Source organism: Apodemus sylvaticus, chromosome 4, assembly GCF_947179515.1.
Source record: "Apodemus sylvaticus chromosome 4, mApoSyl1.1, whole genome shotgun sequence".
Lineage (NCBI taxonomy): Eukaryota > Metazoa > Chordata > Mammalia > Rodentia > Muridae > Apodemus > Apodemus sylvaticus.
This window is the reverse complement of record NC_067475.1, coordinates 142,724,451-142,733,801: the sequence shown is the minus strand read 5'-3', so window position 1 is coordinate 142,733,801 and position 9,351 is coordinate 142,724,451. Positions and strand designations below refer to the sequence as shown.

Sequence of the window (9,351 nt, the reverse complement as noted above, 5' to 3'; positions counted from 1 at the left end):
CTTCTTCTTCTTCTTCTCCCTCCTCCTCCTCCTCGCTCTCTCTCTCTCTCTCTCTCTCTCTCTCTCTCTCTCTCTCTTTCTCTCTTGCTCTCGCTCTCACTCTCTCGCTCTGGCTTTCTGGCTCTGGCTCTGGCTCTGGCTCTTTGGTTCTGTGCGTGTGAGTCTCTTTCTTTCTCAATACTTATTTATTTATGTATGTGTGCCTGGGTGTATTCATGTGCACCATGCGTATGCAGAACCCTTTAGAGAACAAAAGAAGACAAGGAGCTCCTAGAACTGGAGTTCCTAGCAGTTGTGAGCCACCATATGGGCCCTAGGAACCAAGCCCAGGTCCTCTGAAAGGGAAGTAACCATTCTGAACCACTGAACCTCCTCCCTTATTACTTTTTCTCTTCCTTTTGATGAGTGGGGTTATAGGGTGGCTCAAGGGATGCCTTGGATAGAAGCATATGGCACAAGTACTCAAATGCATGTCCTTTCCCTGTAAATTGGTTTCTTGTGAGATCCCAAGAACACTGCAGGTTTACAACTGGGAAGGGAGAGAGACCTTGAGCCTTTGTTATTGTGCTAGAATTCCTGTTTCTCTTCTGGTGAAAGGCTTCAAATGAACTTCATGTGGAAGGGCTCCCTATATTCACCTGCCTCTCTATCCTGCCACAATTCGGTTGTTTTTCTCTGAGCCTCGCCATTTTTATCTATCAGTGATGTCATTCATCCTTCTTCCTCCTGCTTCCAAGATGCATGCTATCCACAAGACACTGCTTCCAGACATTTACTTTGACAACCTCCCTAAGTGACTCCATCCCAACTACTTTAAATGTGCCCATTAATCTGCATTTGCCCAATACTGAAACCACACTGAAAGCAAGAGTTACACTCACTTTGGTTTAGAGCATAGAAAATGAGTAATGTGTTTGTTGAATGCAGTAAGTGTATACATCTGAGTTTTCTTCCATTGCCCCGGGTAGCAAATATATATGTACTTAGACATGCGTGGCTGTGACATGACACCATGACCAAAGCAACTTATGGAAGAAAGGGTTTGTCTGGGAATTCTCATTCAGAGGGATAAGAGTCGGCCATAATGGCAGAGGGGATGCCCTGAAACTAGCACCAGACACAGCAGTAGGAACCACTGACCACAGCATCCCTAACCACAAGCAACAAGTAAAAGAAGTTCACTGAAAGGGGCACAAGGCTTGTGAAACCTCAAAACCTGCTGCCAGTGTCACACTTCCTCTATCAAGGACACACCTCCTAAACCTAACCAAGCAGAGTCACCAAGTGGGATTGGTGGTGGTGTTCGTGGCTGGTTCAATTCAGCTGTTCTGTCTCAAAACTCCTCTCCAAACTGACATATTCAAACTGGCATCTCTGGGATTCTCACTGAATTGTTGTGCTTGGCCTCAAACTAACTCCAGCAATGTGTTCTAATCTTCTGGCTTTTTCTCATTCTCTGACTTATTCTGTCTTTGCCAGTAGCCTGTCAGCCTGCCTTTATAAAACTCTTTGTAAAACTGTCTTCTCTCCCCCCTCTCTCTCCCTCTCTCTCTCTCTCTCTCCTGCTCTTTCATAACCTTTCTTTCCTCTGCCATTCTCAGTGAGTTGAGCGTACCTTATCTCTGATCCATTCTGTCAAATCTTTCTCTGACTCATCACTTTGTCTTCCACTCAATTAGAAATCACTTTCAAACATGGCTACTTCCTTCTACAAACTAACTTTAATATTACTGTTAGGGATTAAAGGCATTTACTAAGGGCATGTCTGCATTCCAGCCAGATCATGCAGTAACCCAGGCTGTGTCTGCTTTCTGGTTGGATCATATAGACCTACAGGTCTTTGAATGTGATTCCCTTAGCCATAGCATTGATGTTGCTGCTGGACTAAACTTCCACTATATTGCACCACCATCATATCACTTTTTAAACTTTTTGACCTTATTTTTATTAACTGGGCACAGATGCGTGTATGTACATCAAATGCAGTCCCATGGAAGCCAGAAGAGGGCATTAGAGCCCCTAGGACTATAGTTACAGACAGTTGTAAGCCAGCATGTGGGAATAGTACCTGGGTCCTCTTAGAAGAGCAACTGCTCTCTTCAGTCAACTGTTTTTTTAATTTTCCAGTTTCAATGTTGTAGAAGTCATGGAAATTTCAAATCATCCACGTGGGAACTTCTCCTGCTTCTAAAAAAAACAGCCTTATGAAAATCTGGTTTCTTGAGTGATGTTTCCATGACGCTTCCATGGTCATTATTTATTGCAGCCATTTCTTTTGGTCAGTTTTCCAGCCATCCAATCCAGACTGTTACAACTTTAATTCATGGGTTCTATGAATAATCATGTTCTCCTTGTCCTTATGAGCACTGCAACTAACGTCTTTCATGACAGGCTCACTGCAGGTAAATACAATGGCATCTTAGTAGCAGAAACCAGCTTGTCTTACAACAGCAGAGCCCTGGGTCAAGAGTACTAGGTTTTTATGTGCTCGCCCTGCGAGACCACTGTTGCCAGGTTTCTACCCAATCTATAGCTTATTTGACTGGCTTGAAATTATTACTGGCATCTCTCAGGCTCCTTAATAAACCCTCTAGTGCTAATTGAGATGAGTGAGAGGTCCATATTGTAGTAGGTACCTGATTTAGACTCTTTCAAATGCTAACTAGCCTTCCCTGAAGGGTGTATTTCTGATTAGGATACTTCAAATATTAGCAAGCTGCCCCTGGAGGTAAGTTAGGCTAACAAAACACACACATATGATCATACTTCCCATGCCAAATAATTTTAATCTAAATTGCAGACAATATAATACCCTATTTTGCAGAGACCCACAAGCATGCCTTATTTGTCTACTGGGTAATTAATCAGTGCAGAATGAATATATAATAAATGTCCCATCAATGCACAAATGACTGGGTTTACTTCTTTATTTGTTATAAGGACGAAGACTCTTGGTGGAACCCAGAATTCATTTCACAAATCCAAAGTTCCAACCTTCTGTTTCTCTCGCCATAGCTATATACAGATAGTCTCAGTCTTCAGAAAGCGCCAAGTTTGGAGTAAAACACACACACACACACACACACACACACACACACACATTGTAGTTTAGCTCTCTTGGATGCTTCCAAGTCACCTCCAAATGACAAAGTGAAGCTAGTAGAAAGCACTTGCAAGATTTGAGTTCTACTCAAGCACTTTACGATAAGATAGATCTCCAGATCTATCAGAGGAGAAGCAGAGCCCCCTTCTCAGGGTTGAAGGTTGCCTTCAACCTCGTTAATTTTCTTAATTATTCAAGAGGGGGCTGAGGTGGCCATGAACTTGCCATAGATCAATTAAATCCTGAGACTTTCTGAGGTGACATTCAGATCCGTGACAAGGTGAAAGGAAATCAATTCTCGCTTTTCAGCCTGCAGGTGCCCACAGATTTCCTGGAGTGAGTGGTGAACTCTCGTTTCAGACACAAAGGCAAAGATGGCCATGTCTTCTGGGGCCGGAGGCTGATTGCTGAGGTGATGCCTGGAAGAATGGGAACCCCAGGGGTCTTGCCTCGCCATTAGGGGCTCTGATACAAAAAGACCTCTTTATTCTGGAGTCAAAAAAGGCAGAGGATGGAATTCCTATTTCGTCAATCCTTGAAGTGAAATTACCCTGCACATTTGGGCTTCAAGCAGGGCTAAGAGCAGCAGCCTTCATTATTCAGCCAATGCATGATGGGAAGAAATGCTTTCTGAGGAAGAATGCCACCTCACAGGGAGGAAAGATGAGTCAAGGTGGTGCAGAGTGAGCCCGCCATTTAACTGCCGATCACCCCGACCTGTCAGACTCCAGCTAGTGTAGTTGCTGCACATTTGGGTCAAAGAAAACGAAAGTAGGTAATTAAACAACTACTAGAGCATTGAGAGGCTTCATATTTCCGGGATTGCACTGTGAGCAAGCTGGATAGATGTGCGGTGCTTTTAAAGTATTCCGTTTCCTAATTAGCAATCAGGGCCCATTTGTCAGTCATCCCGGCCATGACGCATACAACCCTGGAACATGGGGCGGAGCAAAGCAAGTTCAGAAAGTCAATTATGCCTATGTTTACATTCCCTTAAGGCTGGGGTGTTGCAGAAACTGCCTAAATATTGCCATTCTCCTTACAAAGGAGCAGGAAGGAAGGGTGAGACTGCAATTCAGTATAATGAATAAATCTCTGGCTGTTTGGGGAACGGTACAATGGCTGAATATTTATGAGACTGCGGACTGGTAATGCAGTTTATGTGATCTGCAACTGTGAAGATGGAATTCCATTTTTAGAGCTCTCAGGAACAAGTACATGTTCAAGAAATGGAGGCCGTGCTTGTACCGACAAGAAGTTCCGTGCAAATGGTCGAGGATTTAGCCTTGTGTTCCACAGGGGGATGGAAGAACAGAAATTTGCTGTCCGTCTCAGATAATCACAGCTTGCAAAGTCACATCTGACTCGGAGATGAGGTAGAACAAAACTCCTGTCCAGACTTCTGACAGCTAAAGCCAGTGTCTCCACTTCCCCAGTCTTCATCCAAGCACCTGTCTTCCATCTCAACCATTCCAGCAAACCCAGTCCTGCCAAGCCTAGAAAATCTTGGACCTTCCATGACTAACTCCTCTCCTCAGATCTCCAGTCCACGGTGATGTCCATCATTGAAACCCACCCCTCCCCTGTTTCCATGGCCCTCCCTCTAAATCATCCTGCTGTGTCTCCAGCCCTCCCCGCTTCCCTTTTCCTAAGCTTTGCCTTATCAGCGTGGGTCTTAAATAACCGTTGTTTCCCATCTCAGCTGCGCACTGTTTCAGAGTGATACTTGCTTTGGTTTTAGCCATCAAGACACTAATCAGCTTTAATTTCACAGCTGAGCTTAAATGGTCACCAACACTATTTACTCTGTGGGTCCCAGCTACCAATGACTGTCTTCTAGTCTCAGCCCGCCTAACTCTTCTTGCCCCTGCCCTGTTACAGTTTGAGGTTAATGGCTTCCGAGACTCTCTAAAACTCACTTTGTGATGATTATGTCCTTGAGCGCCCCAGTGGGGTTGAACGTAGTGACCTACTTCTAACAACTAGATCACTGTGACGTGTGACCTCTAAAATGAAGTATTTAAAGGGGTGTACAGAGGTAGAGGGTATCATTTTTGTTTCTTTTGTTTTTTGAGACTCTGTCTCCCATTGTCCAGGCTGGCCTTGAACTCGCTGTCCAGCAAAGGAAGACCTCGACTTCCTGATCCTCCAACCTCTACCTTCTGATTGCTGGGGTTAAAGTTGTACATCACTACATCCAGTGTGAAATTTTACTGTGCATAATAGAGCTTCTTAAATGTTTTCTACTAATGGTAACTTTTCACTTGAGAAAAATGTACACGATCCCCAGACATACAAGAGCATAAAAAGGAAGTACAAATCAAACAATTACTTTACTTTTTAAAAAGTATAAAGAATTTTATTTTTAAACAATTCTCTTTTTTTAAGATTTTATTCTTACTTTTTTGGGGGGGGGGGTGCAGCGGAACTTTATTGATGGTATTCAAGAGAGTGGGGAGGGCTCCCTAGGCCCTGCTGTTATGGGGGTCTGGATGGAAACTGAGGGAGCTGCCCAGTGTTGGGGCTGAGTTGGGACAGGGACTCCTCAGCATGGCGGTCTCTCTCTTGCTCTGCTGGGGTGGGCGGGCCAGGCTTCTTACTCCTTGAAGGCCATGTAGGCCATGAGGTCCACCACCCTGTTGCTGTAGCCGTACTCATTGTCATACCAGGAAATGAGCTTTACAAAGTTGTCATTGAGAGCAATGCCAGCCCCAGTGTCAAAGGTGGAGGAGTGGGAGTTGCTGTTGAAGTCGCAGGAGACAACCTGGTCCTCAGTGTAGCCCAGGATGCCCTTCAGTGGGCCCTCGGATGCCTGCTTCACCACCTTCTTGATGTCATCATACTTGGCGGGTTTCTCCAGGCGGCACGTGAGATCCACAACAGATACATTGGGGGTAGGAACACGGAAGGCCATGCCAGTGAGCTTCCCGTTCAGCTCTGGGATGACCTTGCCCACAGCCTTGGCAGCACCAGTGGATGCAGGGATGATGTTCTGGGCAGCCCCACGGCCATCACGCCACAGCTTCCCAGAGGGGCCACCCACAGTCTTCTGAGTGGCAGTGATGGCATGGACGGTGGTCATGAGCCCTTCCACGATGCCAAAGTTGTCATGGATGACCTTGGCCAAGGGGGCAAGCAGTTGGTGGTGCAGGATGCATTGCTGACAATCTTGAGAGAGTTGTCATATTTCTCGTGGTTCACACCCATCACAAACATGGGGGCATCGGAGAAGGGGCAGAGATGATGACCCTTTTGGCCCCACCCTTCAAGTGGGCCCCGGCCTTCTCCATGGTGGTGAAGACACCAGTCGACTCCACGACATACTCAGCACCGGCATCGCCCCATTTGATGTTAGCGGGATCTCACTCCTGGAAGATGGTGATGGGCTTCCCATTGATGACGAGCTTCCCGTTCTCAGCCTTGACTGTGCCGTTGAACTTGCCGTGGGTGGAGTCATACTGGAACATGTAGACCATGTAGTTGAGGTCGATGAAGGGGTCGTTGATGGCAACGATCTCCACTTTACCAGACGGATTGCAGAAGGCAGCTCTGGTCACCAGGCGCCCAATGCAGCCAAATCCGTTCACACCGACCTTCACCATTTTGTCTACAGGACGAGGCTGGCACTGCACAAGAAGATGCGGCTGTCTCTGGAGCAGGGAGGAGCAGAGAGCCTTATTCTTACTTTTTAAGGAAGGGGGAGCTCTGTGTGTGTGCATGTGAGTATATGAATGTGTGTGCATGTATGTGTGTACATGTAAGTGTGTGCATGTGAATGTGTGCATGGGTGTGTGCATGAGTGTGTGTGCAAGTAAGTGTGTGTATGTGAATGTGCATGTATGTGCATGTGTGTGTATGATTGTGAGTGTGTGCATGTGAATATGTGCAGAAATGGGTATGCATGTGAGCATGTGCATGTGTGTGCATGTGAATGTGTGTGTGCATGTGTGTGCGTGTGTGTACATGTGAGTGTGTACATGCGGGTATGTGCATGAGTATGTGCATGAGTGTGTACATATAAGTGTGTGCATGTGAATGTGTGTATGTGTGTGCATGTGAGTGTGTGCATGAGTGTGTGTACTTGTGAGTGTATGTGCATGTGACTGTGTACATGAGTGTGCATGCATGTGAGTGTGTTCATGAGTGCCTGTGCATGTGGGGGAGAACAGAAACACCTCTTCCCTCTGGATCTGGAGTGCAGGCAGTTAGTTGTGAGTTTCATGACTGGGACACTGGGAATCAAAGCATTCAAACATTGCACACTCTTACCGCTGAGCCATCTCTCCAGCCCAAACTTTAAAACAATTCTTCGATGAACATAATTTTACCATTTATTAAAGATGAAAGCAGGGGCTACAGAGATGGCTCAGCTGTTAAGAGCCCTTGTTGATCCCTTAGATGACCCAGATTTGGTTCCCAGTACCCACGTGGTGCTGTGGGTAGCTGGTTTGAGGTAACATCCAAGGGTTTCTGAGCTCCGAGGGTCCCTGAAGGCAAATGGAGCACACACATGCATGCAGGTACAGAAGCAATACACATCAAATAAATTAGTAACCTTATAAAATGTTTAATATGAAAGCAAATGTGTGTTCTGATGCTATTAATATGTTTGCAGAGTACTTGCTACTACTGCAGGACAGAAAGCACTTTCATTGTTTCTTAGCGTCAACGAATATTTTGATTTTATAATAGCCAGCGCTGTCCACCTAAATACATAATATAAAATAACAAGTGTTGAATCCCACCCAAGCTGTTTTGGGCAGCATTTACAGACGTGGTGTGGCCTGATGGCATGTATGACGTGACGTATGCACGTCGTGTGTTCAGAAGCAAGGCAGCAGTGAGCTCACGCAGTGCAGCACCAGCCAGAATTGCCAGAAACGATTCATTTATTATAAATTTGATTTCAAATTAATTTTTGGTTGTAGCCTCCTCAGAAACTTTTACTATTGCCAAATTTTTCATTGCTTCTTCATTTTAAGACATTGTAACTTACAGTTCAATAGGCTTTGATGTATAATGTGGAGATTTATTGTTTTATAGAGAGATTTTTATAGAGAGAGATTGACTATATGTATATAGAGAAATAAAGAGGATTCATTCATGCAGTTGTGAAATCTAAAGTCCCGTGATGAACTGTCTGCAGACTGGAACACCAAAGAGCTAATGGAACAGATTCATTTGAAGAACCAGAAAGAACCAAGAGTGGCCAATGGTATAAAACTTGGGTGAAGGAGAGGAGGCTGGCGGCTCAGCCAAGCAGTCAGGCAGAGGCGGTTGAGTCCTCCTGTCCCTTCCCTCACTCACACTGGGAAGACAGTGTGCTCTGCTCAACTCCCCAGTCTACATGCCAGTCTCTTCACAAACAAAATACCCACCCCCAAATATTAACCCAAACATCTGGGTGTCTTATGACCCATTCAACTAAATACATGAAATTAAATCATCATGCTTATAGTTCTGCATCTGCATATAGATACATAGATAGTATCAACAGTATATTCTTTGAATATATAATGCATTTTGAGATTGAAAAGTAAATGTGTATCAGATGAGATATCAAACCCTCTTCTGTGTTTATATCCCAAAGAAATGAGACCAGGGCCTGGAACTGAGCAGCCACGTGCATCCATTTTTCTTCCTCGCGGCAGACGCAACATGACTGGCTGCTTCAAGCTCCTTAGACTTCCTATCACAATGAACTACATCCTTGACCTGGGACCCACAATAAACCCTTTCCTTTAGGCCTCATTAGCATTTTACCATAGCAACCGGAAAATAAACTGAGGCAGGTTACATTTAGCAGGAGCTAGAGGAGGGGGTCTTTTTCAGTCAAGAATTCTATTTCTATGAAGAACACCATGACCACAGCGACTCCTAGAAAGGAAAGCATTTGGTTGGGGCTGGCTTACAGTTTCAGAGGTTTAGACCACTGTCACAGCAGGGAGCACGGTGCCATGCAGGCGGACATGGTGCTGGAGAAGGAGCTGAGAATCCTGTATCTGGATCCACAGGCAGCAGAAGGAGACTGCCCCTGGTCCAGTTAGGGTCCAGAGGATTCCCCACCATGTAATAAGGATACATGCTCTACTATGTTCATAGCAGCCCTATTTATAATTGCCAGATGCTGGAAAGAACCCAGGTATCCCTCAACAGAAGAGTGGATACAAAAAATGTGGTATATCTACACAATGGAGTACTATTCAGCCATTAGAAACAATGAATTCATGAAATTCTTAGGCAAATGG

At 45.2% G+C, this 9,351-nt stretch overlaps 1 pseudogene; it reads right to left on the bottom strand.

The window, feature by feature from the left end:
* Nucleotides 1–5,523: 5,523 nt before the first annotated feature.
* On the bottom strand, nucleotides 5,524–6,772 carry LOC127683467 (glyceraldehyde-3-phosphate dehydrogenase-like; annotated as a pseudogene).
* Nucleotides 6,773–9,351: the final 2,579 nt, after the last annotated feature.